Source organism: Schistocerca gregaria, chromosome 2 (assembly GCF_023897955.1).
Source record: "Schistocerca gregaria isolate iqSchGreg1 chromosome 2, iqSchGreg1.2, whole genome shotgun sequence".
NCBI lineage: Eukaryota > Metazoa > Arthropoda > Insecta > Orthoptera > Acrididae > Schistocerca > Schistocerca gregaria.
The window spans coordinates 223,299,131-223,325,063 of record NC_064921.1 but is presented as its reverse complement, the minus strand read 5'-3'; the positions used below and the strand labels follow the sequence as shown (position 1 = coordinate 223,325,063).

General features: G+C 41.9%; 1 protein-coding gene across 2 annotated transcripts in view; it reads left to right on the top strand.

Moving 5' to 3' along the window:
- LOC126336726 (glutathione S-transferase D5-like) overlaps positions 1–25,933 on the top strand; it is a 216,006-nt gene that overhangs the window by 146,188 nt on the left and 43,885 nt on the right. Inside the window, exon 1 of one of the 2 annotated variants that reach the window (XM_050000709.1) lies at positions 1,036–1,121. The exons of the other annotated variant lie outside the window; for it this stretch is intronic. The gene's annotated coding sequence lies outside the window, so the exon portion shown is untranslated. Of the gene's footprint in view, positions 1–1,035; positions 1,122–25,933 lie in introns of those variants that run through there. 2 annotated transcript variants of the gene reach the window in all.

The following is a 25,933-nucleotide window of genomic DNA, read 5'->3' as shown; positions in this document are numbered from 1 at the left end:
GACATACATCCTTCGACAGGGCCTGACCGAGCTTCTTCTCCGTCTCTAATGACGTCGTTGTCAACAGGACGTTTAACTCAAATATCTTTCCCTTTTTTTATTTTCAAAAAGTGTGGATATGGGTACTTCCAAGAAGGTGGAAGAGAGATTAAACTAAAGGAATTTCAGAGGCTACGCAGGAAAGACAGCTGGCGAATCTGTATACGAGGACATCTAGGAGCAAATTGTGTGTTTCTTTACAGTAACGGAACAGTCTCTTGTGTGCTGCAACGAAGTTATCTGTATTTAGAAACATTTCGCTCCATATTATTCAGTTGATGCTAAGATACATTACGCGTTTACAAAACACTAATAACAGATTTAAAGCAGATCACATCTTGATTTGTATATAAAGTGCTGTGGCACTTCTTTAAATTTACATTCACATATGGTCACGAGTTTCGATGTTTTTTCTCCATGTGACCACAGGTCTACTTACACTATGCAGGAAGGTCGTAATAATGAAGCCAGGAGATTTTAAAAGGCATAATTAGTTTAATGTGATGAAAAAGGCGTATTGCATAAAAGAACGCTGAAAATCTCTTTAGAAAAAAGCTGAAACGCATTTCCATTAAAATTATCTGCTTTGCAGGTAGAAAAGTCAGTTCTATTCTATGTAGTATATAAATCAGCTGCAGATAATGGTTACGCCAGTACATAGTAATCTACAGGAATAGCGAAACTGGTTGTGAAAGTAAGTATAGAAAATTTATATAGCGCCAGGCTATGATAACGAAATCTAAAACAAGTGATCAGTGTTGCATGGTGTGAGTGTCGTAGTTGAATAGATGACATCAGCATCAAAAAAGTTGAAAGCCTGAAGAGTGATAAACGGCAGACTAATGATCCACTGTCTCACATCCCTGTTTGCAGTTAAAATGATCCAGTTAGTGGGGAGCGAGTCAGTACGATTCACCAGTATCTGTCTCCTTATCGCGTCAGTGTGCTGATAACTGCAGTCACCGTGACGCAGCACTTCCAGCGCCATTAAGGCAGGAGGTAGCCTCCCATCCCGATATAGACGCTGAGGCATCCGGCAAGCAGCTCTAGGCCCAGCTCATCGGAGCCAGACGCCACACCTGGTATGTAATGCGCCGACATTAATTCTCCTACCTGTATCACACAAATAATAACGTGTTTCTAGAGCAGTAACTAGTGACAAAGTCAATGAAACCTTTTATATAAGAAACTGGTTCAGCACCGGGAATTTCCCGGTTACGTAGACTGTCGCAACACGAAAAACTAATGAACTTGAAGTAACGAAATTTCGGAAATACATTTGTCTAGGTAGGATATGTAAGTCATTAACATTAACAGATTACAGTTTAATATAAGCGCTAGATAAACTATTGCAAATGTGAAATGCTGGTAAATTAATAACCAGCGCGGCCACCAGAATGTTGAACGTCAGCATGCAAACGTGCATGCATTGTGTTGTACAAGTGCTGAAAGTCAGTTTGCAGGATGGAGTCCTAAGCCTGTTGCACTTGGTCGGTCAATAAGGGACGTTTAATGCCGTTTGTAGATGACGATGGAGTTGTCGTCCGATATGTCTCATGCGGTCAACTGGAGAAAGATCTCGTAATCGTGCAGGTCAAAGCGACACGTCGGCATTGTACAGACCATGTTGGGTTACAACAGCGGTACGTGGGCGAGCATTACCCTGTTGGAGAACACTCCCTGGAATGTTGTTCATGAACAACAGCACAACAAGACGAATGGCCAGATAGAAGTACAAACTCGCAGTCAGGGTGAGTGGGATAACCGCGAGAATGCTCCTCCTGTCATACGAAATCGCTCGCCAGAATGTAACACCATGTGCAAGTGCAGTGTGTGCAGCACGCATACAGGTTGGCTGCAGGCCCTCTACTAGCCTTCTTCTAGCCAACACATAGCCATCACTGGCACCCAGGCCGAACCATCTTTCATCAGAAAACGCAACAGACCTCCATTCTGACCTCCAATAAGCTCTCGCTTGACACGGCTGAAGTTGCAAATGGCGGTGGTTTGGGGTCAAGTGGAATGCACGCTACAGAGCTGTCCCTGACGTGCTCGTTTTGAAACAGTCCGTTGTGTCACTGTGATGCCATCTGCTGCTGAAATTGGTGCTGCAGATGCAGTACCACGTGCCAGAGCCATACACCGAATACAAGCGTAGTACCCCCGTGGCTGTCCGGAGCTCGGTCTTCTTGTGAGCATAGTCTCGTATCAGCGGCTGCCGGCAATCGTGTACAGTGGCTACATTTTTGTCAAGCCTTTCTGCAATATCGCAGAAGGAACATTAAGCCTCTCTTAGTCACTGATCCTCCCACCTCCGTTAATCTGGTCCTTCCCCCTCTGTCCATCTCCTTATCCAATCCTCTTAGTCAACTCCTTCACACCTCTATCCTCTCCTCATCTCATGTAAATCTATCTCCTCCTTTTTACTCACTCTATCCATCTCCCCCTCTCTCTGCTTATCTCTTCCAACTCCCTCCGTGACAGTCCATCTTCTCCTGCTCATTCTCTCTCCACGTTAGCACCACCCCCCCTTCCACCCCCCTACGAAATTATTAAATAATATTATACTGACAATTGAAATAAAAATAAATGTTCTTCCATTAAATGATTTTGGACCTAATAAGGTTTAAAATTCACAGTGTAGAGTTAAATTTAATTTATTTCAAATAATATTAATATTACAAGGTTGCTGATTCTTTCGCCCACTGTATATCTTTCTAGATAGTAAATGCTAAGTAGTATGTGTCCCAAGTTTGGTTGAAATAGATCAAGGGGTTCAGCCAGAACTTTATAACCACCAACCTTACAGCTTATATGTCCACCTTTGGCAAGGAAAACAGCGACAACGCGTCGTGGCATCGCAGCAATGACGCCTTGGTAGGTCGCTGGAGGGAGTTGGCACTACATATAGGCATACAATCACCTTATTCCCGTAAATACCGCGGAGGGGTCGAGGAGCTCTGACGTCACTTTCAGTCACATCCCAGATGTGTTCGACTGGATTCAGACCCGGAGATTTGGGGGGTGGGGCGGGGGGGGGGGGAGGGGGAGGAGGGAAGCACGTCAATTGGAACTCTCCACTGTGTTCCTCGAACCACTCCATCACACTCCTGGCCTTGTGACATGACGCATTATCTTCTTGAAAAAAGCCACTTCTGTCGGGAAACATGATCTTCATGAAGGGGTGTATGTGGTCTGCAATCAGTGCCTTGCATGAGCTCTACTGGATGTTCACTCGGATGTTTCCCAGAGCATTAAGGGAGCCTTCATCTCAAATGCTTCGATTCTCTTTTGTTCCCATTTTCTCACAGTCCAAGCTTTACTGCCACAAAATGCTGTGTTCCTAACGTACATACTGAGAAATTATTTCCTGAAATTAAGACCTGTGTTAGATACTACTAGACTTCTGTTGGCCAGGATTGACCTTTCTGCCAGTGCTAGTCTGATTTTTACGTCCTCCTTGTTCTGTCGCCATGGGTTTTTTCTGCTGCCTAGGTAGCAGAATTCCTTAAATTCGTCTATTTTCTCATCGCCAGTTATGAAGTTAGGTTTCTCGCTGTTCTCATTTCTGCTGCTCCTCTTTATTTTCTTCGTTTCTGATTTCCTTACCATTCATATTCCGTAATCATTATAGTGTTCATTCCATTCAGTAGAACCTGTAATTCTTCAATTTCGCTGAGGATAGCAGTGTCATCAGCGAGTCTCATCACTGATGTCTTTTCACCTTTAATATTAATTCCATTCTTGAACCTTTCTTTTATGTCTGTCATTGCTTTTTCGATGTATAGACTGAAGAGCTGATGCGAAGACTGCAATCCTGTCGTACATCCCCAGTCTTATTGTTCTCTCTCGGTGATCGTACTTATCATACTTGTATATTACCTATCTTTTCCTGTATCGTACCCCTATTTTTCTCAGAATTTCGAATATCTTGCACCATTTTACGTTATCGAATGCTTTTCCAGATCGACAAATCCTATGAACATGTCTTGACTGTTATTCAGTCTTGCTTCCGTTATCGGAAGCAACGTCAGAAACGTCCCTCTGCTGCCTTTAGTTTTCCTAAAGCCAAACTGATCATCATCTAACAGAGCATCGATTTTCATTCCTATTCCTCGGTATATTTTTCATGTCAGCAACTGTCATGCATATGCTGTTAAGGTGATAATTCTTGCAGTTTTCGGCTCTTTCTATCTTCGGAATTTTGGCGGTAGTGTTTTTTCGAATGTCTGCTGTTATATCGCCAGTCTCATACATTCTACACACCAGCATGAATAGTCGTTTTGTTGCCACTTCGCTCAATGATTTTAGAAATTCCGATGGAGTGTTATCCAACCCTTCTGCTTCAGCCTTATTTGATCTTAAGTCTTCCAAATCTCTTTTAAATTATCATTGATTCTATTATTGAATCCTTTACCTCTTCCCAGTCTACTCGTGTTTCTTCCTCCCCTTTGATATTTGGTATGCTATCGAGTGATTTTCGTCTGGAGTCCATAACCACAGCAACTAACGCAGACTCGGCTCATTCATATATAGTTCTTCGTCTCGATAGTTTGTGGCAATGGTTACATTTAAAGCATATAAAGAATCTTAACACGAGGATTTAGTTTCATTTCATCAATCATGTCGTTTGTATCGTGGACGGTAATAGTCCTATAACACTCCATAAGCCGCTTTGTCACTGAAGACGTCACCCTCCTCTTGAGGGACAAAGGGACAAATTTTGCTGTTTTTATTAAATAACATTCTCAGCATAATCCAATACTCCGACTTAAAGAAGCTTTTCAATCGGCGCTGTTGTTGATTAAAATTCAAAGACGGAAGTATCAACAACCGTAATTCTATTTCTGCAAATGGTCTTTGCATTTCTTCACGGTACTTGTGGCTATGCTGCGAAAACATGTGATTGTCATAAACATGCGAGTCTGAGAGATTCAAAGAACGTTATGAGTTGTTCTCTTTAGATACGTGGTTAAATACTTTCCTTTATCTAGTAACCCATTTAAACTAGAGTGGCTGAACTCCCCGTTCATCCACACATACACTCCTGGAAATTGAAATAAGAACACTGTGAATTCATTGTCCCAGGAAGAGGAAACTTTATTGACACATTCCTGGGGTCAGATACATCACATGATCACACTGACAGAACCACAGGCACATAGACACAGGCAACAGAGCATGCACAATGTCGGCACTAGTACAGTGTATATCCACCTTTCGCAGCAATGCAGGCTGCTATTCTCCCATGGAGACGATTGTAGAGTTGCTGGATGTAGTCCTGTGGAACGGCTTGCCATGCCATTTCCACCTGGCGCCTCAGTTGGACCAGCGTTCGTGCTGGACGTGCAGACCGCGTGAGACGACGCTTCATTCAGTCCCAAACATGCTCAATGGGGACAGATCCAGAGATCTTGCTGGCCAGGGTAGTTGACTTACACCTTCTAGAGCACGTTGGGTGGCACGGGATACATGCGGACGTGCATTGTCCTGTTGGAACAGCAAGTTCCCTTGCCGGTCTAGGAATGGTAGAACGATGAGTTCGATGACGGTTTGGATGTACCGTGCACTATTCAGTGTCCCCTCGACGATCACCAGAGGTGTACGGCCAGTGTAGGAGATCGCTCTCCACACCATGGTCAGGCTTATTGAACTGTCAGACGAATAAACATTTCACGAAACTTTTTCATTTTGGCTGCCTTGCATTTTATACACTAGAAACTAACCTGAGTTATGTTGAAGTGAATGCTACGCGCCATCATCTACAGCTATACCGCAGAGTTGACTTGCATTTGTTTTCCATTCGCTGACAGAAAATGGAAAGAACAGATTGCTCATACATACGTCAGATATTGTCAGCGCAGGCTTGCCGGATGAACCTCAGGACATTTTGATTAATAAGTCGCATCTGCTTTACACAGCAAAATACCGAGAGCTTCGCCACTGTTCGGAGATGAGCATAGCTGTCTGCTTGTAGAGTGTCGTCGTTTTCGTAAACCCCTCTTCCACTCCCCTCCCTGATAAATTTCTGCCGACACCGATGGCGACGAGGAATGCAAGCTAACCGTCTATTAGGCAATGTCACACGGCAACAAATACGTTATTGCCTCTTCAGTGGTGTTTGTTGCTAGTTTCTGACTGTAGGCGTTATAACTGAGATAATGCTGATCTCTTTCCGCTATTTTTCTAATAATCCAACATTTCTGAGCATTCTCTGTCCTCTTATTCCCAAACAATGTGGAGACGGCAATTGATTCCAGACCGCAGTGTTCAGTTGTTGTCCTAGTGTGCTCTTGTTCCATGCTAGTACATTGTTGTGTGTCCTCTTGCCAACGTGCAATGTGCTGTCGAAATATGTCTGAAAAAAAAACTATCGGACATGTATTATCGAATCAGAAAAGCATAGGAACGAAATTTAATTACGGGATAAGGGCGAGACAGCACAAATAATGTGGAAGTTATTTTGCGTCGTCTTTTACTAGCAGTGATAAATCTTTTGAAGACGTTATTACTCCAAACAGAATTACTGTGAACGTAGGTAGTGACCTCCCCACATGTACAACTGTCTCTTCAAGAAATGAACCAGTCCCAGTTCAGATAATAACTTGCTTTTATTTATTTGTTTCTACGAATCAGAATTACAATAAACCATATTACTGCGATGTTCAACAAAATCTCCGTTCAATGCAACAGCCTTACGACACCTTACTGAGACGGCATGTATGACTGCGTGGTACCAGGTTACTGAATGACGTCGGACCCAACGTCCTGCTGCATCAGCACTCTCCATCATCCACGTACTTCGTCCCGCCGAGTGCATCCTTCGTTTGGACAAACAGTGGAAGTCGGAAGGTGCAAGATCCGGGCTGTAGGAGGAAGAACAGGCACGCAAGTTTGAGTACCGTAACTAGTAGAAAAGTGTGTGAGTTCCTGAGGGACCAAAATGCTGAGGCCATCGGTCCCTAGACTTACACACTACATAAACTAACATTCTAAGAACAAAACACACATTCATGCCCGAAGGAGGACTCGAACCTCCAGCTACAGGGGACGCGCAGTTCATGCCATGGCGCCTCTAACAGCGCGGCCACTCCGCGCGGCTGTACTGGTTATAAAAAAAATTTTATATTTGAGTTTGATGAATCCTGGAGAATGTTATTGTCATCATGTGTTGTGCCAACAGTGAGGTACGGAGGAGGTGATGTTACAAAATGAAGGTATAGTGAGGTGTGCTCCACTTATTGCAGTTAAGAAAGCACAGAATGCAGAATGACATGGCGCTAATTAGTAGTCTAGTGCCATAACTACCAACACAAACGTCCAGATGGACAGCGAGTTGTTTGACTAGATCCATTGACCACCTCGAATTAGACAGCCCTCACGCTACAATATTGCAGGAGTCACATCTGTGTGCGGCCGATCAGAACACGGGAGATGGGCAAGCTTGCGTGTTGCGTGACCTTGATTTGACGACGCCAGACACCTCACCCAAAGACTCGCCTAGTTTTTGTTCACTGCCAGCTCTCTGTAGACATTCTGCGCGTATGATTATCTGCGATGCTCTGCTTTTCCGCCAAAAGAAACTCAATGACAGCTCTCTGCTTGGAACGCAATTGCTATACAGATGTCATTTCAAAGTCTACGTATAGCCCGACCACATGTCGTAACTTCATGAAAGGGTAAGAGCCGAAGGGGAAATATTCCTCGAAGCCCCACAACAAATTACGAATTATTTCCATCGAAACTGGCCGAGAAATGTTGCATTACTTACTGATGGACTTTGTAAAATCTTTTTTTTTTTTTAAAAAAAAAAGACGAATACAGCAGTGTCGACTACATGGTTCGCGACAAACCAGCACCCCATACTTTACAGTCTTCACAAAAGTATTGCTTTGTCAATGCATTGTAACTGTGCGTCTGCATCGGTCGCCCAAGTACTGTGTGCATCATTTCACGTTCGTGTAATTCAGTTAAACATTAGGCAATTTACGTTAAAATGGTCATATCAAGAACGCAAAAAAGGCAACTAATATCTTCAAGGGAGGGTTTTGGGCGCCAAGTGTTAAGCGTATGTCGCTTGTAGCGAAAAATGTCCTCAAACCAGCTCTTGAAATGCACCCACTTGCCTCAAGCCTTAGTGACAAGGCAACATTTTGTTACGGAGAGGTAGGGATGTGATAGAATGGGACAGATTCCGTGTGCTATGTTTCACAGAATTTATTGAACACGATGTTTCTAAAACACATACTAAATATCAGGCGCCACAAAGAATAAAAACATTTGCTCAAATTACAACATATTAACATAAAGTCTTGAGAGTAGTGTTAACAAATTTTCGGTTTGCACTCAGCAGTAGTTATCGTTTTAACAAAACTGCATAAAAAGTCCATCGACCGGAGCGTTTCTAGCAGCTACGCTACAACTGGTGCTGTGGTGGAATCTTCCCACATTCGTCAATGCTTCCATATTGATTGTGAAGTACGTTGAGGCAACAGAAGTCATGGGACAGCGAAATGTACGTATACAGATGATGGTAGTATCCCGGACACGAGGTATAAAAGGTCAGTGCACTTGCAGAGTTTTCACTTGTACTCAGGTGATCCCTTTGAAAAACTTTCTGACGTGATTATGGGAATTAACAGACTTTGAACGTGGAATGGTAGTTGGAGCTGGACACATGAGGCATTCAAGTTTCGTAAATCGTTAGTCAATTCAGTACTCCGATGGATAGTGTCCAGAGTGTGCCTAGAATATCAGATTTCAGGCATTACGTCTCACCACCGACAGCGCAGTGGCTGAAGGTCTACACTTAATGACCGAGAGCAGCGGCTTTTGCGTAGAGTATGTAAGTAGGCTGTTTAGGTTTTTATGTTAGTAACGTCACCTAGCCCTCTGTATGAAAATCACTGGCTGTGCTGTGTGCAGTCTGTGGTTGGTTGCATTGTTGTTCGCCATTGTAGTGTTGGGCAGTTCGATGTTAACAGCACGTAGCGTTGCGCAGTTGAAGGTGAGCCGCAATGGTGGATGTAGGGAGAGAAATGGGAGAGTTTTGCGAGTGGATGATCTGGACGTGTATTCATCAGAGACAGTAAATTTGTAAGACTGGATGTCATGAACTGCTGTATATATTATGACTTTTGAACACTATTTAGGTAAATACATTGCTTGTTCTTTATCAAAATCTTTCATTTTGCTAACTACGCCTATCAGTAGTTAGTCCCTTCAGTAGTTAGAATCTTTTATTTAGCTGGTCGTAGTGGTGCTCGCTGTATTGCAGTAGTTTGAGTAACGAAGATTTTTGTGAGGTAAGTGATTTGTGAAAGGTGTAGGTTAATGTTAGTCAGGGCCATTCTTTTGTAGGGATTATTGAAAGTCAGAGTGCCTTGCGCTAAAAAATATTGTGTGTCAGTATAATCATAGTCATGTATAATTTTTCTAAGGGGACGTTTCATATGGCGACCCTGCCAGGATACCTCACTGGATTCTTCTGATTTTTTCTTTTAGTCTGTGTAATTAGTGTAGCTATTGTTTCTTGCTAGCACATAATAATAGAGAGAATTTCCTTTGTAGTAGTAGTTTTTCATTGTTGTACAGTAAAACAGTTGTGGCATCCATGTAGATTTGCACCAAGTATTTTGCAGCTGCGCTTGCAATTAAGGAGATATTATTTTCAGTGCTATGTTAATGTGTTTTCTTATTTTGCTCTTCAAATTGTGCTTTTCTGTGTTGTGGTGTAAAATATTGTGACAATAATGGCATGTGAAAAACGTAATAGTAGGCTCCAAAGTAAACTGAGAAATGACAGTGAAGACGAAAGCAGTGTGTTAGCGCCATTGTGTAATAAATTAACTACTGTTCAAACTAGAAATTTGGTAATTGTGCATAGGGAAATGGAGTGGGCTGCAAAGAATGGTGTAGACAATGAAACAATTAGTGAACAGGGAAGCATTGTCGATCGATCGGTCAGCAACAGTTCGCCTCATGAAACCAAAATGATAGGACACAATCTTGCAAATACTGTAGATTCAGGTTTTGCGTCTTCACCATTTTCTCAAATAAGTCAAGACAAATTTTATGCTCGTCAAAATGTGAATGTTGCCGGTGCAAATGCACTGCCGAAAAGCACAGAGGAACAGATTCCAGACACTAATACATTGTTATTGCAATTAATGCAACAAATGAAACAAAATCGGAGTCAAACACAGCAACAGTTATACGCAATGGAACAAAATCCTCAAAAGTTAGACACCACGTTTGAACAAACACGTGAAGATTTAACTACTGCGTTACATAAAATCGAATCGAAATGTCAAAAAGTCTGTAATGATGTAAAAACACAAATTTGTGATCATTTCCAACCTAGTTTTTCGCGTCATAAAAGTACATTACAGAATCACGAAGCAATCATAAAGGAACTGCAAACTATTGTTCATGAACATCACGACATCTTGCAAGCTAAAATTGACTCAGCTGCATCTACCGATTCGGTTGTGCAACTTGCAAAAACTCAGGAAAACTTAAAGGACACAGTTGATACGATTTCAACACAAATGGACACTCTGAAGCTTGGTTCAGAAAAACACTCTGAGGAAATAAGTTCACTATCGGAGAAAGTAGCCGAACTTTCGGATCAGTTCACTAAGTTATCTACAAAGGTAGAGATGATCTGAGTGACACAACACCTGTAGCCTTCACTGACACAGAAGAGTATGAACAAATTAAGAAATTCAAACAAAGTCAGAACTAAATTAATACGCAACACAAAAGAGAAATCCGGGAAGTACAAGATCAGTTGGCACAAGTAATACAAGAATTACATATTTCAGAGGACACTCGCACTCCAGTACTGGAAGAGGGACATAGAAATACGGAAAAGCCACAAAATAATAACACAGCACATTTCGGAAATTATGAAAGAAATTGGCAAGGTGCTCCGAATTTTGAAATGGAACCGCCGAAACGACGTAACAATGACCGACATGCGACTCGCCGACACGATGATTTTGACTATAAGCTGTTAATTACTACACGTAAATTCAAAACATTTAAGAATTCTGGCAACGACATTCATCCACAAGCGTGGCTTCATCAATTCTCTCATTGTTTTTCTCTCAACTGGTCATTAGAGCACAGATTAGAATTTATGTGTGGCTATTTAGAGAATGAACCAGCTGTAAGAATGCGATCGGTCATTCACGATTGCCATAATTAAGGAGAATTTTATCATGCCTTCCTCTCAGCATATTGGTCTCAAGCTACACAAGACCGTGTAAAACATAGCATCATAATGATGAAACATTTCGAAAAATCTGAATTTTCCAGTCTTGTGAAATATTTTGAAGACATGTTCCACAAGAATCAGTACCTGTCAAACCCATATAGGCCCTCAAAACTCATCCGCATTTGCTTAATCAAATTGCCTGTACATTTACGACACATTATTTTGACAGGACGTTGCAAAGACGACATGGAAGCTTTTCAGGGACTCTTACAAGAATTGGAAATTGACAATGACAATCGCGGAACGCGAAAACAGGAGCACAACAATTACAGGTCACATACGTCACAATTCCGCGACGACAGAAATAATAAATGGACACGACAAGGCTATTCTTACAACGTAAATCGTGACCAAAACAGAAACCACCCGTATGACAACGGTTGGCAGGGTAGTAATAATTACAGGGGAAGATCACCTCTCCGCGGTAATGACTATCACAGAGACAATCGCAGAAACAGACAATATGCGAACGAAAATGATTATTATTAATGGAAACAGAATAACTTCAGACGCAACGGTCCAGCGTACAGTTACGATTCAGGGAGAAATTCTCCACCACGTGACCGACAAGAAAGAAACTATGGAATCTACCGACATGACGACAGACGATATGATCGTAACGACAGACGTGAATCATCAGAACTGGCGGGATTCAAACAGGGCAGGGCCCTCTCTACAAGGTGAATTTGTAGACGTTAGGTCTCCAAATCACAATAACGACGCGCGCCAACAAAGAGACAATACGCAATGACTCATACCGCTGGCAGCCACAAAACGTACTTATGAAACTGACGACGCAGCTGCCGTAGCTAGAATTTACGTAAAAATGGAAGATATTAGAGACATCTTACTCCAGGAACACGACGTAAAACATAACAACATTGCATATCCTGTGATTCACATTACAGTAAATGACGTAAAGTTTACGGCAGTACTTGACTCTGACAGTCCCATTTCAGTAATTAGTGAAAAGAGCCTTTAGCAAATGCAACAAATCGAACAATTGCCCCACACTTCCCTTACTTAAGATTAAATTACGAGGTGAAACCGTTGGAAAAAGTGTAGATGTACGTCAACAAAGCAAATCAGAATTCATTTTCAAAGCCTCAGTTTCTCTATGAATTTGCTTATTGTTCCATTATTGTGGGCGGAAATTATACACTCCTGGAAATGGAAAAAAGAACACATAGACACCGGTGTGTCAGACCCACCATACTTGCTCCGGACACTGCGAGAGGGCTGTACAAGCAATGATCACACGCACGGCACAGCGGACACACCAGGAACCGCGGTGTTGGGCGTCGAATGGCGCTAGCTGCGCAGCATTTGTGCACCGTCGCCGTCAGTGTCAGCCAGTTTGCCGTGGCATATGGAGCTCCATCGCAGTCTTTAACACTGGTAGCATGCCGCGACAGCGTGGACGTGAACCGTATGTGCAGTTGACGGACTTTGAGCGAGGGCGTATAGTGGGCATGCGGGAGGCCGGATGGACGTACCGCCGAATTGCTCAACACGTGGGGCGTGAGGTCTCCACAGTACATCGATGTTGTCGCCAGTGGTCGGCGGAAGGTGCAGGTGCCCGTCGACCTGGGACCGGACCGCAGCGACGCACGGATGCATGCCAACACCGTAGGATCCTACGCAGTGCCGTAGGGGACCGCACCGCCACTTCCCAGCAAATTAGGGACACTGTTACTCCTGGGGTATCGGCGAGGACCATTCGCAACCGTCTCCATGAAGCTGGGCTACGGTCCCGCACACCGTTAGGCCGTCTTCCGCTCACGCCCCAACATCGTGCAGCCCGCCTCCAGTGGTGTCGCGACAGGCGTGAATGGAGGGACGAATGGAGACGTGTCGTCTTCAGCGATGAGAGTCGCTTCTGCCTTGGTGCCAATGATGGTCGTATGCGTGTTTGGCGCCGTGCAGGTGAGCGCCACAAACAGGACTGCATACGACCGAGGCACACACGGCCAACACCCCGCATCATGGTGTGGGTAGCGATCTCCTACACTGGCCGTACACCTCTGGTGATCGTCGAGGGGACACTGAATAGTGCACAGTACATCCAAACCGTCATCGAACCCATCGTTCTACCATTCCTAGACCGGCAAGGGGACTTGCTGTTCCAACAGGACAATGCACGTCCGCATGTATCCCGTGCCACCCACCATGCTCTAGAAGGTGTAAGTCAACTACCCTGGCCAGCAAGATCTCCGAATCTGTCCCCCATTGAGCATGTTTGGGACTGGATGAAGCGTCGTCTCAGGCGGTCTGCACGTCCAGCACGAACGCTGGTCCAACTGAGGCGCCAGGTGGAAATGGCATGGCAAGCCGTTCCACAGGACTACATCCAGCATCTCTACGATCGTCTCCATGGGAGAATAGCAGCCTGCATTGCTGCGAAAGGTGGATATACACTGTACTAGTGCCGACATTGTGCATGCTCTGTTGCCTGTGTCTATGTGCCTGTGGTTCTGTCAGTGTGATCATGTGATGTATCTGACCCCAGGAATGTGTCAATAAAGATTCCCCTTCCTGGGACAATGAATTCACGGTGTTCTTATTTCAATTTCCAGGAGTGTATTAGGAGTAGACTTTTTGAATGAATACAAAGCAATCTTAAATTTTCACGATGCTGTAAATTTGTTGTTGTTGTGGTCTTCAGTCCTGAGACTGGTTTGATGCAGCTCTCCATGCTACTCTATCCTGTGCAAACTTCTTCATCTCCCAGTACATACTGCAACCTACATCCTTCTGAATCTGATTAGTGTATTCATCTCTTGGTCTCCCTCTACGATTTTTACCCTCCACACTGCCCTCCAATACTAAACTGGTGATCCCTTGATGCCTCAGAACATGTCCTACCAACCGATCCCTTCTTCTGGTCAAGTTGTGCCACAAACTTCTCTTCTCCCCAATCCTATTCAATACTTCCTTATTAGTTATGTGATATACCCTGCTGATATAAGTTTAGAGAAAGAAGGTAAGTCAATAACTTTGAAATTTGAAGATTGGCTCTCAAACTATGACGAGGAAATGAATTGGCTTTACCTTCTGTTAGACAACAGTTCGGAATTTTCTACGGAACTAGACACTAACAATCACTCTGCAAGTACTGACAGCGATGATATCGACGATATTTGAAACTAATGAGTTAATTCAGAATAAAATCCAAACAATTGAGAATTGTAATGACACTGATAGGCAGGAACTTTCTGAAATTTTACAAGTACATTCCACAGTTTTTACTCACAAAACAGGAACAATCAAGGGATTTCAATACCAATTTCGTGTTCGTGAGCATACTAAATTTTGTGTTAGACCACACGTAATTTCAGCACATTATAGGGACCGTGTTAGAACAGAAATACAATCAATGATAGACGAGGGCATTATTGAGACTGCAGTAAGCTTATACAACAACCCATTACATGTTGTTGAGAAGAAAAATGGATCGATCAGACTTGTCTTAGATTCGAGACAAATCAATACTATCATTATTCCTGAAACAGACAGGCCGCAAACGATGGAAGAACTTCTCCAAAATTTTAATGGTGTAAAAGTGTTGTCTTCCTTTGATCTCAGATCCAGCTTTTATCAGATCGAACTCCATCCAGAATGTAGAAAATACACAGCTTTTCTTTGTTTCGGCGTTTGTTATCAATTTCGGAAACTTCCTTTAGCTTTAAACATTTCTTCGGCAGAGTTCATTCGCGGACTAAATTCCATATTACCTGATTTCTTAAAACGTCTCATCGCCTTATACGTGGATGATATTCTAACAGCAGAAGCCTCATGGGAACAACATAATCACATCCTCAACAGTTTGTTACGTATTTTTGCAGAATCTGGAATTACAGTTAACTTGGAAAAGTCTGAATTCGGTAGGTCACAGGTGAGGTTTTTGGGACATATTATTTCTTCTGAAGGCATTCAGGCGGATCCGGAAAAGTTAGAAGCAATCAGTGCCATTCCAAGTCCGCAGTTTTCTAGGTCTCGTAAATTTTTACCGTCGTTTTCTGAATATGCAAATTATAGTTACACCAAAACTTCGTTCTCTCACTGGAAAAAAATACTATTTGGAACTGGGACGAACAAGCACAGTTGGAATTCAATTCTTTGAAAGAATCGCTACTTAACGCACCAATACTAGCTCATCCAGATCTGTCACAAGATTTCTGCCTTATCACGGATTCTTCTAAAGTCGGTCTTGGTGCCCATTTATTTCAAGAAGCCATAGAAAATGACACTACTGTTCAGAAAAACCATTGCTTTTGCTAGCCAGCTAACAGAATCTGAAAAAAATTATTCCGTTACTGAATTAGAAGCTTTAGCTATCGTTTGGGCATTTAACAAATTCCGTTTCTTTCTTTCTGACAAGCACGTAAAAGTCTACAGTGATCATCGTGCTTTTCAATTTCTTATGCCTTCAAAATTAAATCATGACAGGTTAAAATGTTGGGCATTGTTTCTGCAAGAATTCCATTTCACAATAGTCTACATTCCCGGCAAGGAGAACATTGTTGCGGACGCACTGTCACGCGCACCGGCTGGGCTTGAGAAAAGTAACACAGAAGGCAACCTCGTAAAAAATTTCAGTTTTCTTTACATTCAGAAAGGCGCCTTTGAAACTTTATCACCACATCATTAAAGGACATTGCTCATGAACAAGATAAAGATCCGATTTGGAAAGACATCAAAAGTAAATTGCATGAAAAGACGCACACTCAGATTCGACATTACTATCTGGTTAGAAACAACATACTCTTCAAACGCTGCACTGTTGATGACAAGCTATGGGTACTTTGCATTCCAGACGATTTTGGTAATAAACTCATTTGGTACATTCTTTTCAGCTACGCACATTTTGGTCCACGAAAATGTTATCATATTCTTCGAACGACTAGTTATTTTAACAATATGAGAAAGAGAATTCGAAGAGTCTTGTCTGTTTGTAAACTTTGTCAAAGGCGAAACCATCTACTATCTCACATCGTGCTCCGTTGTTTCCTATCATTCCTTCTAAATTAAAAGAATTTGCTGCTGTTGATCTCTTAGGACCCCTTGTCAGAACATCGAATGGATTTTCATACGTTCTAGTCGCTGTTGAACTTACTTCAAAATTTGTTTCTTTCACTCCGTTACGTAAAGCCTCTGGACGGTCTGTATCCAACGCCTTTGTTAAAAATTCTTACGTGAAGTTGGACACGTTAGTAAAGTCATTTCAGATAACGGACCGCAATTCAGATCTGCTGTTTGGTCACGTATGCTCCGGAATCATAAAATCAAACCTGTTTTTATTTCATTGTACTCACCACATTGTAACCCGTCTGAATGGATTATGAAAGAGATCAATAAGCTTTGCAGACTTTATTGTCACAGAAAGCATCAGCATTGGGACAGATATTTACACTTATTCCAAAACGTGCTGAATGAAATGCCTTATGACTCCACTGCTTTACCACCTATTCTTGTACTGAAGAATGAAGAACCACCGAGCAGAATCAGAGGGCTTGTACCTTTCCCGAATATACGTTAACTTCGACACAAAGACGTAATTAATTTGGCTATTAAAAATATAAATTTCGCAACAGACAAAAGGAGAAAACTACACGCTAAAGCAAATGCAAAGAAATTATATATTGGTCAGAAAGTTCTCATTCATTGTCACATAAGAATAAACACTTGAGTCACAAATTCTTTCTGATTTACAATGGACCTTACAGAGTCCGATGTATGCCGCATGATAATTGCGTTGAAGTTGAAACTCTGCGTACTAGGAAGAGTAAAGGATTGCACAACATTTCGCATGTAAAACCGTTTATTGAGAGATAATCTGCTTTTTAACTTTGTCTTTGCCATACAAATTGTCACTTCACGTTACTAGTATGCTTTGTCAGACTTAGAAACTGTTAACATGCAACAATGTCTGAAGTTTACCATCCAGTCAAGAACCAAGAGAACTTGTTTAAACAGAAATTACGAATGCATTGTTATAGTGAACAGACGACACAGTGTTGTTATTTGTAAATTCTTGCTTGTTAGATGTACGATTATGTAACGACTATAAGGCTTATATACTTAGAACATATACTGCTAATGAGATTTTAATGCAACATTTTGGTTTAGTTTAAAAGACATTCTTTATTTGAAGTACCTTCTGTGAGATTAAAGATGACTTAGTATTTGGTTTCTTTGATAGCTACACGATTATGTCACGACGCTACTAATATGTGACACGATTTACATTGTTGCTTTTGCGGTACATTGTTGCTGTTTTATATCTGCACAGTTTTTATGTATTATTCTGGAAAGTAAAACATGTTTTAGTAGTAACTTTTGTGGTATAGCTATAATGAGACAGCCTTTTCTGTAGCACAACAATACGTTACAGTACAGTACTTTCTTCATCGCGGCAATAAGCATAATAACTACGAAATCTATACTCAAAGCATTTCACTTTTGTTTATCATGAGGTGTATACATTGACTTCAGCAGAACTTTGCTTACAGAGGACGATAACTACGACACTTCCACAGAATTATCTTACAGCAAGACGCACATTTAGCGTCACAGGACACGCATCTGAGTGATGAATTTTGTACTTAAACCATTTATTGTTCAAGATTTTGCAATTACAAAGAAAGTTTTCCTTGCAGCATTTCATTCCATTGCTGTAATCTGTAACACCTGAGGGTATAATTACATTAACTTCACACTTATGAAATTGTATTTCGTCTGTACTTTGTGAACTGTTATTATTTTTTCGGAACCATTGTGATACTATGAGAGCTCTGAATGATGTATTTGGTATGGGATCATGATTTTAAAGTAAGTTTGTGGTAGATGACACTATTGAAATGAGCAGAGAAATTTTTTTTAGGTTTCGAAATTATTGGAGAAAGCTACGACGTTTTTGAGATTTGACTAGGTGTTATGATGTTATTATTACGACGACAATGTGTATTATGCTGTTGAGGTATGTTTATGATCAATAAGCTGATGCTATATGAGGAATTTGATTAAGGTACATATTTATAATGATGAAATATTGAAGAATGTCGACGAATATGTATGTGTGTAATAAGGTAAGGTATAATGAGTAGTCGTTAGGGACACTGATTTGTGAAAAGGGATGTGGGAAACCAAGATTCGTACTTTAAGAGTTATGAAATGTATGTACACTCCTGGAAATGGAAAAAAGAACACATTGACACCGGTGTGTCAGACCCACCATACTTGCTCCAGACACTGCGAGAGGGCTGTACAAGCAATGATCACACACACGGCACAGCGGACACACCAGGAACCGCGGTGTTGGCCGTCGAATGGCGCTAGCTGCGCAGCATTTGTGCACCGCCGCCGTCAGTGTCAGCCAGTTTGCCGTGGCATACGGAGCTCCATCGCAGTCTATTACACTGGTAGCATGCCGCGACAGCGTGGACGTGAACCGTATGTGCAGTTGACGGACTTTGAGCGAGGCCGTATAGTGGGCATGCGGGAGGCCGGGTGGACGTACCGCCAAATTGCTCAACACGTAGGGCGTGAGGTATCCACAGTACATTGATGTTGTCGCCAGTGGTCGGCGGAAGGTGCACGTGCCCGTCGACCTGGGACCGGACCGCAGCGACGCACGGATGCACGCCAAGACCGTAGGATCCTACGCAGTGCCGTAGGGGACCGCACCGCCACTTCCCAGCAAATTAGGGACACTGTTGCTCCTGGGGTATCGGCGAGAACCATTCGCAACCGTCTCCATGAAGCTGGGCTACGGTCCCGCACACCGTTAGGCCGTCTTCCACTCACGCTCCAACATCGTGCAGCCCGCCTCCAGTGGTGTCGCGACAAGCGTGAATGGAGGGACGAATGGAGACGTGTCTTCTTCAGCGATGAGAGTCGCTTCTGCCTTGGTGCCAATGATGGTCGTATGCGTGATTGGCGCCGTGCAGGTGAGCGCCACAATCAGGACTGCATACGACCGAGGCACACAGGGCCAACACCCGGCATCATGGTGTGGGGAGCGATCTCCTACACTGGCCGTACACCTCTGGTGATCGTCGAGGAGACACTGAATAGTGCACGGTACATCCAAACCGTCATCGAACCCATCGTTCTACCATTCCTAGACCGGTAAGGGAACTTGCTTTTCCAACAGGACAATGCACGTCCGCATGTATCCCGTGCCACCCAACGTGCTCTAGAAGGTGTAAGTCAACTAGCCTGGCCAGCAAGATCTCCGAATCTGTCCCCCATTGAGCATGTTTGGGACTGAATGAAGCGTCGTCTCACGCGGTCTGCACGTCCAGCACGAACGCTGGTCCAACTGAGGTGCCAGGTGGAAATGGCATGGCAAGCCGTTCCACAGGACTACATCCAGCATCTCTACGATCGTCTCCATGGGAGAATAGCAGCCTGCATTGCTGCGAAAGGTGGATATACACTGTACTAGTGCCGACATTGTGCATGCTCTGTTGCCTGTGTCTATGTGCCTGTGGTTCTGTCAGTGTGATCATGTGATGTATCTGACCCCAGGAATGTGTCAATAAAGTTTCCCCTTCCTGGGACAATGAATTCACGGTGTTCTTATTTCAATTTCCAGGAGTGTATATGCGTAAATGTATCACAACGCCGATGAAAATTTTTGGACACTGTTATATATATAGGATTTTGTTTCTACACGTTTGTAACGCAAATTCTCGACCTGTGAAATTTTTTATGAGACTGTCACTGTAGTGCAAACTGGTGTCGTAAATATTTCGGCAAGAAAGCTAAGTGACCGTCCTCACGTAATGCGTTATGGGCGACCAGCTGTGCGAGTCGCCTGGAGACAAAGTCATTAGGTGAGAAAAAAAGAGACCATTAACCTCGCTATTGACATTCCATTGTAGAAAGCATCGCAAATACCACACGCTCATTACTTGGAAACATATAGTGCTTTGTGCTACTTACTGAAATGCTTATGATTTGATGGGAAATATTCTTACATCTGCAAACACGATTATGACAAGTGTCTTTCTACGAGAGTTGAGAGCTACTGACTTACGAAATGCCACATAGCTATTGAATGATGTTTTTTTGCTTTGGTTTGCGTAATTGCTTATTTCATTTGATATCTGTTTTCCAGCTGTGTTGCAGCATTGGTTTTATAAAATAAACTTAAATGCATTTGTTAATGTGAACACTTTCTGTCAACAAATCTATTAAATAATTATTTCATGAGCCACATTCTTCGAAAAAGGAGCTCTTGGAATGGAAAGAATAGTAAGAAGGAACAAATAACAGTAACTGCATATATAATTTTCTTTTCAAGTACTTGGTAATTTTTTGTAGACTTAGTTTTTGTGGTGCACCACTTTAATTACATAGACATTAACATGTGTTTATACATTTCCCTTATCTGCATTGTTGTCTTTAGTGTACTATTTTTTCTGCTTGTGGGTTTGTCATGTTTAGATAAAAGTTATTACATTTACTGCTGCTTGCTTTGCCATTTTCCATTTTTTTGTCATTGCTGTTTGTATTAATTGTTTTGTGCTGCTGCATTGCCTCGTCTCTTAGTTTATGCATCTGAGCTCAGTAGATTTAAGTTAGCTTAAGAGGGGGTAGACTATATAAGAGAATGAGTTGCGATGAATTGGAAGAAATGCATTGAGAAGTTATACGAAAAAAGTACAGAAAGCAGGTATAGATAGGACGTTTTGGAAATAATGAAGAACGAAGGGAGTTCTCCGAGAAGTAAAGAAAGTTTTGTTTGCAAAATACTGCAGTAAAACACACCCTGTCCTTTCTTTGTGTTATCTCACTATGTGTTTGTGTACCCTTGGGTATTTGTGTTCTTCCTTTCTTTATGTGTATATCTGTTGAGAGTTATGTTGTAGAATTTTTCTGATAATATGTTATTTAATTTGTAAAGATGTTTAGACATTATTTGTTGTGTTTTGTTTCAATGCTCATGTGTGAAATTAATGTTTCGGAACTATTCTCATTATTGTTATATTGTAGAATTTTTCTGATAATATGTTATTTACTTTGTAAAGATGTTTAGACATTATTTGTTCTGTTTTGTTTCAATGCTCATGTGTGAAATTAATGTTTCGAAAACTATTCTCATTATTGTATTATTTACTTAAATCATAATTCCTGTAACACTGATGTATATGTTTATTTCTATTCTTTTGAAAAGCCTGTGTTACCAAATGTTATCTGTACATGCCATTATCTATACAAGGACTGCAGTGGGTCTGCACCTCTGGTGGCCCACCAATACTGTAATCTCTAACAAGACTCCCGAGGTCTGCTCTGTGATGACCTACCTACCAATATTCTTCAAAACTTCGACTGACTCTGCTGTGGGTTTGCTCTGTTGTGGACCATTACCTGTCAAGAGTCAGCACTATCTTTCTGTTGGAAGGACAACACTACTTCTTCAAGACTGCATGGAAATCCATTACTTCTGTGTGCATTTTCTTTTACTGCTCAGACTTTGAGAAAAAAAAACACTGCAATTTTACTGTGATGAATGATCAGTACTGTCTTTATGGACCGTGAGAAAATTTTATCTTTTGACCAACATTGTATCAATAAGTGTGTGCATTTGATTTCTTTTGATTTCTTTGTTATTTTAAATGTAAAAAAATATCAAATATGTATTGGCCACTGCCCAAAACAATTTGTAAAATTTTAAGTGGGGAGCATGGGGGCTATGTAAGTAGGCTGTTTAGGTTTTTATGTTAGTAACGTCACCTAGCGCTCTGTATGAAAATCACTGGCTGTGCTGTGTGCAGTCTGTGGTTGGTTGCGTTGTTTTTCGCCATTGTAGTGTTGGGCAGTTCGATGTTAACAGAGCGTAGCGTTGCGCAGTTGAAGGTGAGCCGCCTGCAATGGTGGATGTGGGGAGAGAAATGGCGGAGTTTTGAGAGAGGATGATATGGACGTGTGTTCATCAGAGACAGTAAATTTGTAAGACTGGGTGTCATGAACTGCTGTATATATTATGACTTTTGAACACTATTTAGGTAAATACATTGCTTGTTCTTTATCAAAATCTTTCATTTTGCTAACTACGCCTATCAGTTGCTAGTCCCTTCAGTAGTTTGAATCTTTTATTTAGCTGGCAGTAGTGGCGCTCACTGTATTGTAGTAGTTTGAGTAACGAAGAGGTAAGTGATTTGTGAAAGGTACAGGTTAATGTTAGTCAGGGCCATTCTTTTGTAGGGATTGTTGAAAGTCAGATTGCGTTGCGCTAAAAAATATTGTGTGTCAGTATAAGCACAGTCATATATAATTTTTCTAAGGGGACGTTTCAAGTATAAGACCGACGGGAATACCTTGGGTTACACCACGACAACGCCTGCAATGCCTCTCCTGGGCTCGTGACCATATCGCTTGGGCTTTATTTTACAGGTGCATCTTGATCACACAAACTTTTACACTTCACTATTACCGGTTTCGGCTTCTGCCATCTTCATTTCATAAAATATTCTGATGTAGTACCAACGTGAAACTAAACATGTAGGTACATAATGAACACTTACTATGTACGTACATGTTTAGTTTGATACTACATCCGAATTTTTTATAACCTGAAGATGGCAGTAGCTGAAACCGGTAATACTGTAAACGTTTGTATGATTAAGACGAAGCTGTACAATTAAGTGCCAAAAATATGATCACGGACTCATTTTCAGATTTTATGGCTTCATTTGTGTCCTATACGACTGTAATACCGTGGACTGGTCTTATGAGTTCAAGTGTGGCGCAGGCCCCATGAAACCGTGGGCCCAAGTTGTCAATAGCGTAATGTGCAAGCTGGTGATGGCTACATAATGATGTGCGCTGTGGTGTGGGCTGTTTTTACATGGAATGGACTTGGTCCTCCGGTGAAATTGAAACGATCTTTGACTGGAAATGTTTATGTTCGGCTGCTTTGAGACCATCTGAAACCATGCATGGACTTCATGTTCCCAAACAACGACGGAATATTTATGGGTGGCAATGTGTCATGTCACTGGCCCACAATTGTTCGTGATTGGTTTGAAGAACATTCTGGACAACTCGAGCGAATGATTTGGCCTCGCATGTCGCCCAACGTGAATCACGTCGAACATTTATACGACGTAATCGAGAGATCAGTTCGTGCACAAAATCCGTACCAGCAACACATTCGCAGTTGTGTACGGCTATAGAGGCAGCATGGCTCCATATTTCTGTAGGTGACTTCCAGCAACTTACTATTCCATACTGCGTCGAGTTTCTGAACCACGCCGGGCAGAAGGCGTTTGGCACAATATTAGGAGCAGTCCCTTGACATTTGTCACCTCACCCAAATCCACCACGGGCAAGCCGGCCTGGCGTTTACCGTTGCGTACAACTTGGTCCAGAACTCGGCGCGTGTCTTTCCGCCTCGGGCGGTGCAGGGACAGCCCCGCCCCCTGAAGTCCCAGTAGCGTTGCTTGACACTACAACTACGAAATTCAAATTCTACGCCGCTACCATTGAAACGGTGCCGTTCCATAACGGCACTCATTTCATAACAAAATCATATTGTTTTCAGATGGCCTGTACACTTCTGTTTCATACATAAAGTTTACGTTTGAAATAGATGAGGAGTCCCATATACAGGGCTTCTAAAATGCAGGAAGCCATCTGCGTCTGCAGTGACCACCACTTGGATGCTTTCAAGCTGTAACATGACAACTGAGAAATGTAACAAGTATTGCTGTAAGACTGGGGTGTACAAAAACCACCTGTAAATAACAGTTAAACACACAAAATTAAGTGGAGCGGTAAAGTAAATCATCGACAAACTGTGTTACAGTGAGACACAAGCGTAATACACAGGCTGGCAGTAAAACTGCCGCACATGTATCTTGTTGGTATTCAGTTCGAAAGCTACCATTGGTTCTAAAACTTTACTTAGAAGTCCAACCGAAATTCTGAAACAACTTTTAAACTGATTCGTGTCCACTTTTCAGTCATAACTATTTGATAACTCCGATGCAGAAGATATATTGACACATGCCTAAACTTTCGCAAGCGTACGCAAGTTTCATAGATGTGCTCCTGAAGAAAAGTGACTAATTAATCTTAACTTGCAGTTCTGCATGGATAATGAATTTTTTGTGCAATGATTCTCATCTTGTAGACGACGACTCATGGAGTGCAAATGTCGTTGCAGTCTGTGGGATTTGACTCTAAAAATGCAAGGAAAGTGAAAATGTAAACCCTATGCGTTTTCGACAAAATAGCGAAGAAGACTGATCTGAACTGTGACTGCCAGCCGAACTACAACAGCAGTACATAATGTGGACCTCAAGACGATATGTAAAATAAAGCATAGTACATGCTGGTGCAAAGCATATGCATTACTCTTTGCAAAGAATCCGTTAAATGGTACAACGAGTCATGTGAAAACGATTGCTAGGTCTGAATAAGTAAAGCCAGTCGGATTCATGATCAAACAAACAGAAATTTTAATGTAGTGCAGAAGACAAGTGCTGGTAATTTTAATAATGGCGATATAATATTCGAGTACTTTGCTTACGTGATAGGTTGCCCAGAATGAACAACCGCAACCATCTCAAATGTGGCCGAAAAATCTAGTGAATTCCTAATTTTACCACAAGTAACGAAATAACTTGATCAGCATAACCTGCTTACTAATACTCGAGAGAGAGCGGGATTGATTTGTATGTGTGCTTACAGATGTCTATGTCCACGTGCGTCCATGTTTCTGAACGTACCAGGAAGGAATAATAAGTACCATTAGTATTTAAATAAACATACAACACGAGAAATTTCTATGCAATAAAAGTGATTCAAAAGTAATATGCGCTTAAAGGAACGAAAGTGAAGTACACATGGAATATGCAGTGTAAGCTAGGAGCATGTAGCAATCTCATTTATGTAATTGCAGCATCGGAGGTTACCGTCTGTTTGGTACCAAAACTGAAACCAGACAGAATGGTGACTCTTCCAGCAGGACATGCACTCTCTAACTGAAATTCGCATTAAGGTCACTGGCTAGCTTGCGCAATTCAAAGTCCTTGAGCAACGTGATGATTTTATTCATGTCCACACAGAGATAATGTCGCATGTGAGCTAGGTGGAACAACCTGCATGTGGGTATAATATGGAGAGTTGTCTTGACGTCCCAAACTTGATGTTGATATTCACTGTGTTAGCTGCGCCAAACATTAGCTCCCGGTGGAAGCGTTTTGATAAAAATGGAAGTTTTTTGATAAAAATGCTAGCTTGCATCATTTATGGCTGCACTAATGAATCTGATAATAGTCTAAAGTATAAAGGAATCACATTCCATTCGTAAGCGAACTTGTTCAAGCTCTAAATTCTTTTGCATAAATGAATTTTTGTTGCTCTGTTCACTTGTATTATAGCGCTTTTATTTCTGCCTTTTGACTTTAGACTTTCTGTCAGTCCAACTCAAAAAGGTGGCTAGCAAGATGTGAAGGAAAGATTGGAAACCAACAGAACACTGAAAAAGAAAGCTTTTAAAAATTTCGGGAAGAGGGCATAGATCAAACATCAGTTTCGTCCGTCCATATTAAGGAAAATGCTGGATTACGAAAGTAGTATTTGTATATTAGATACTCT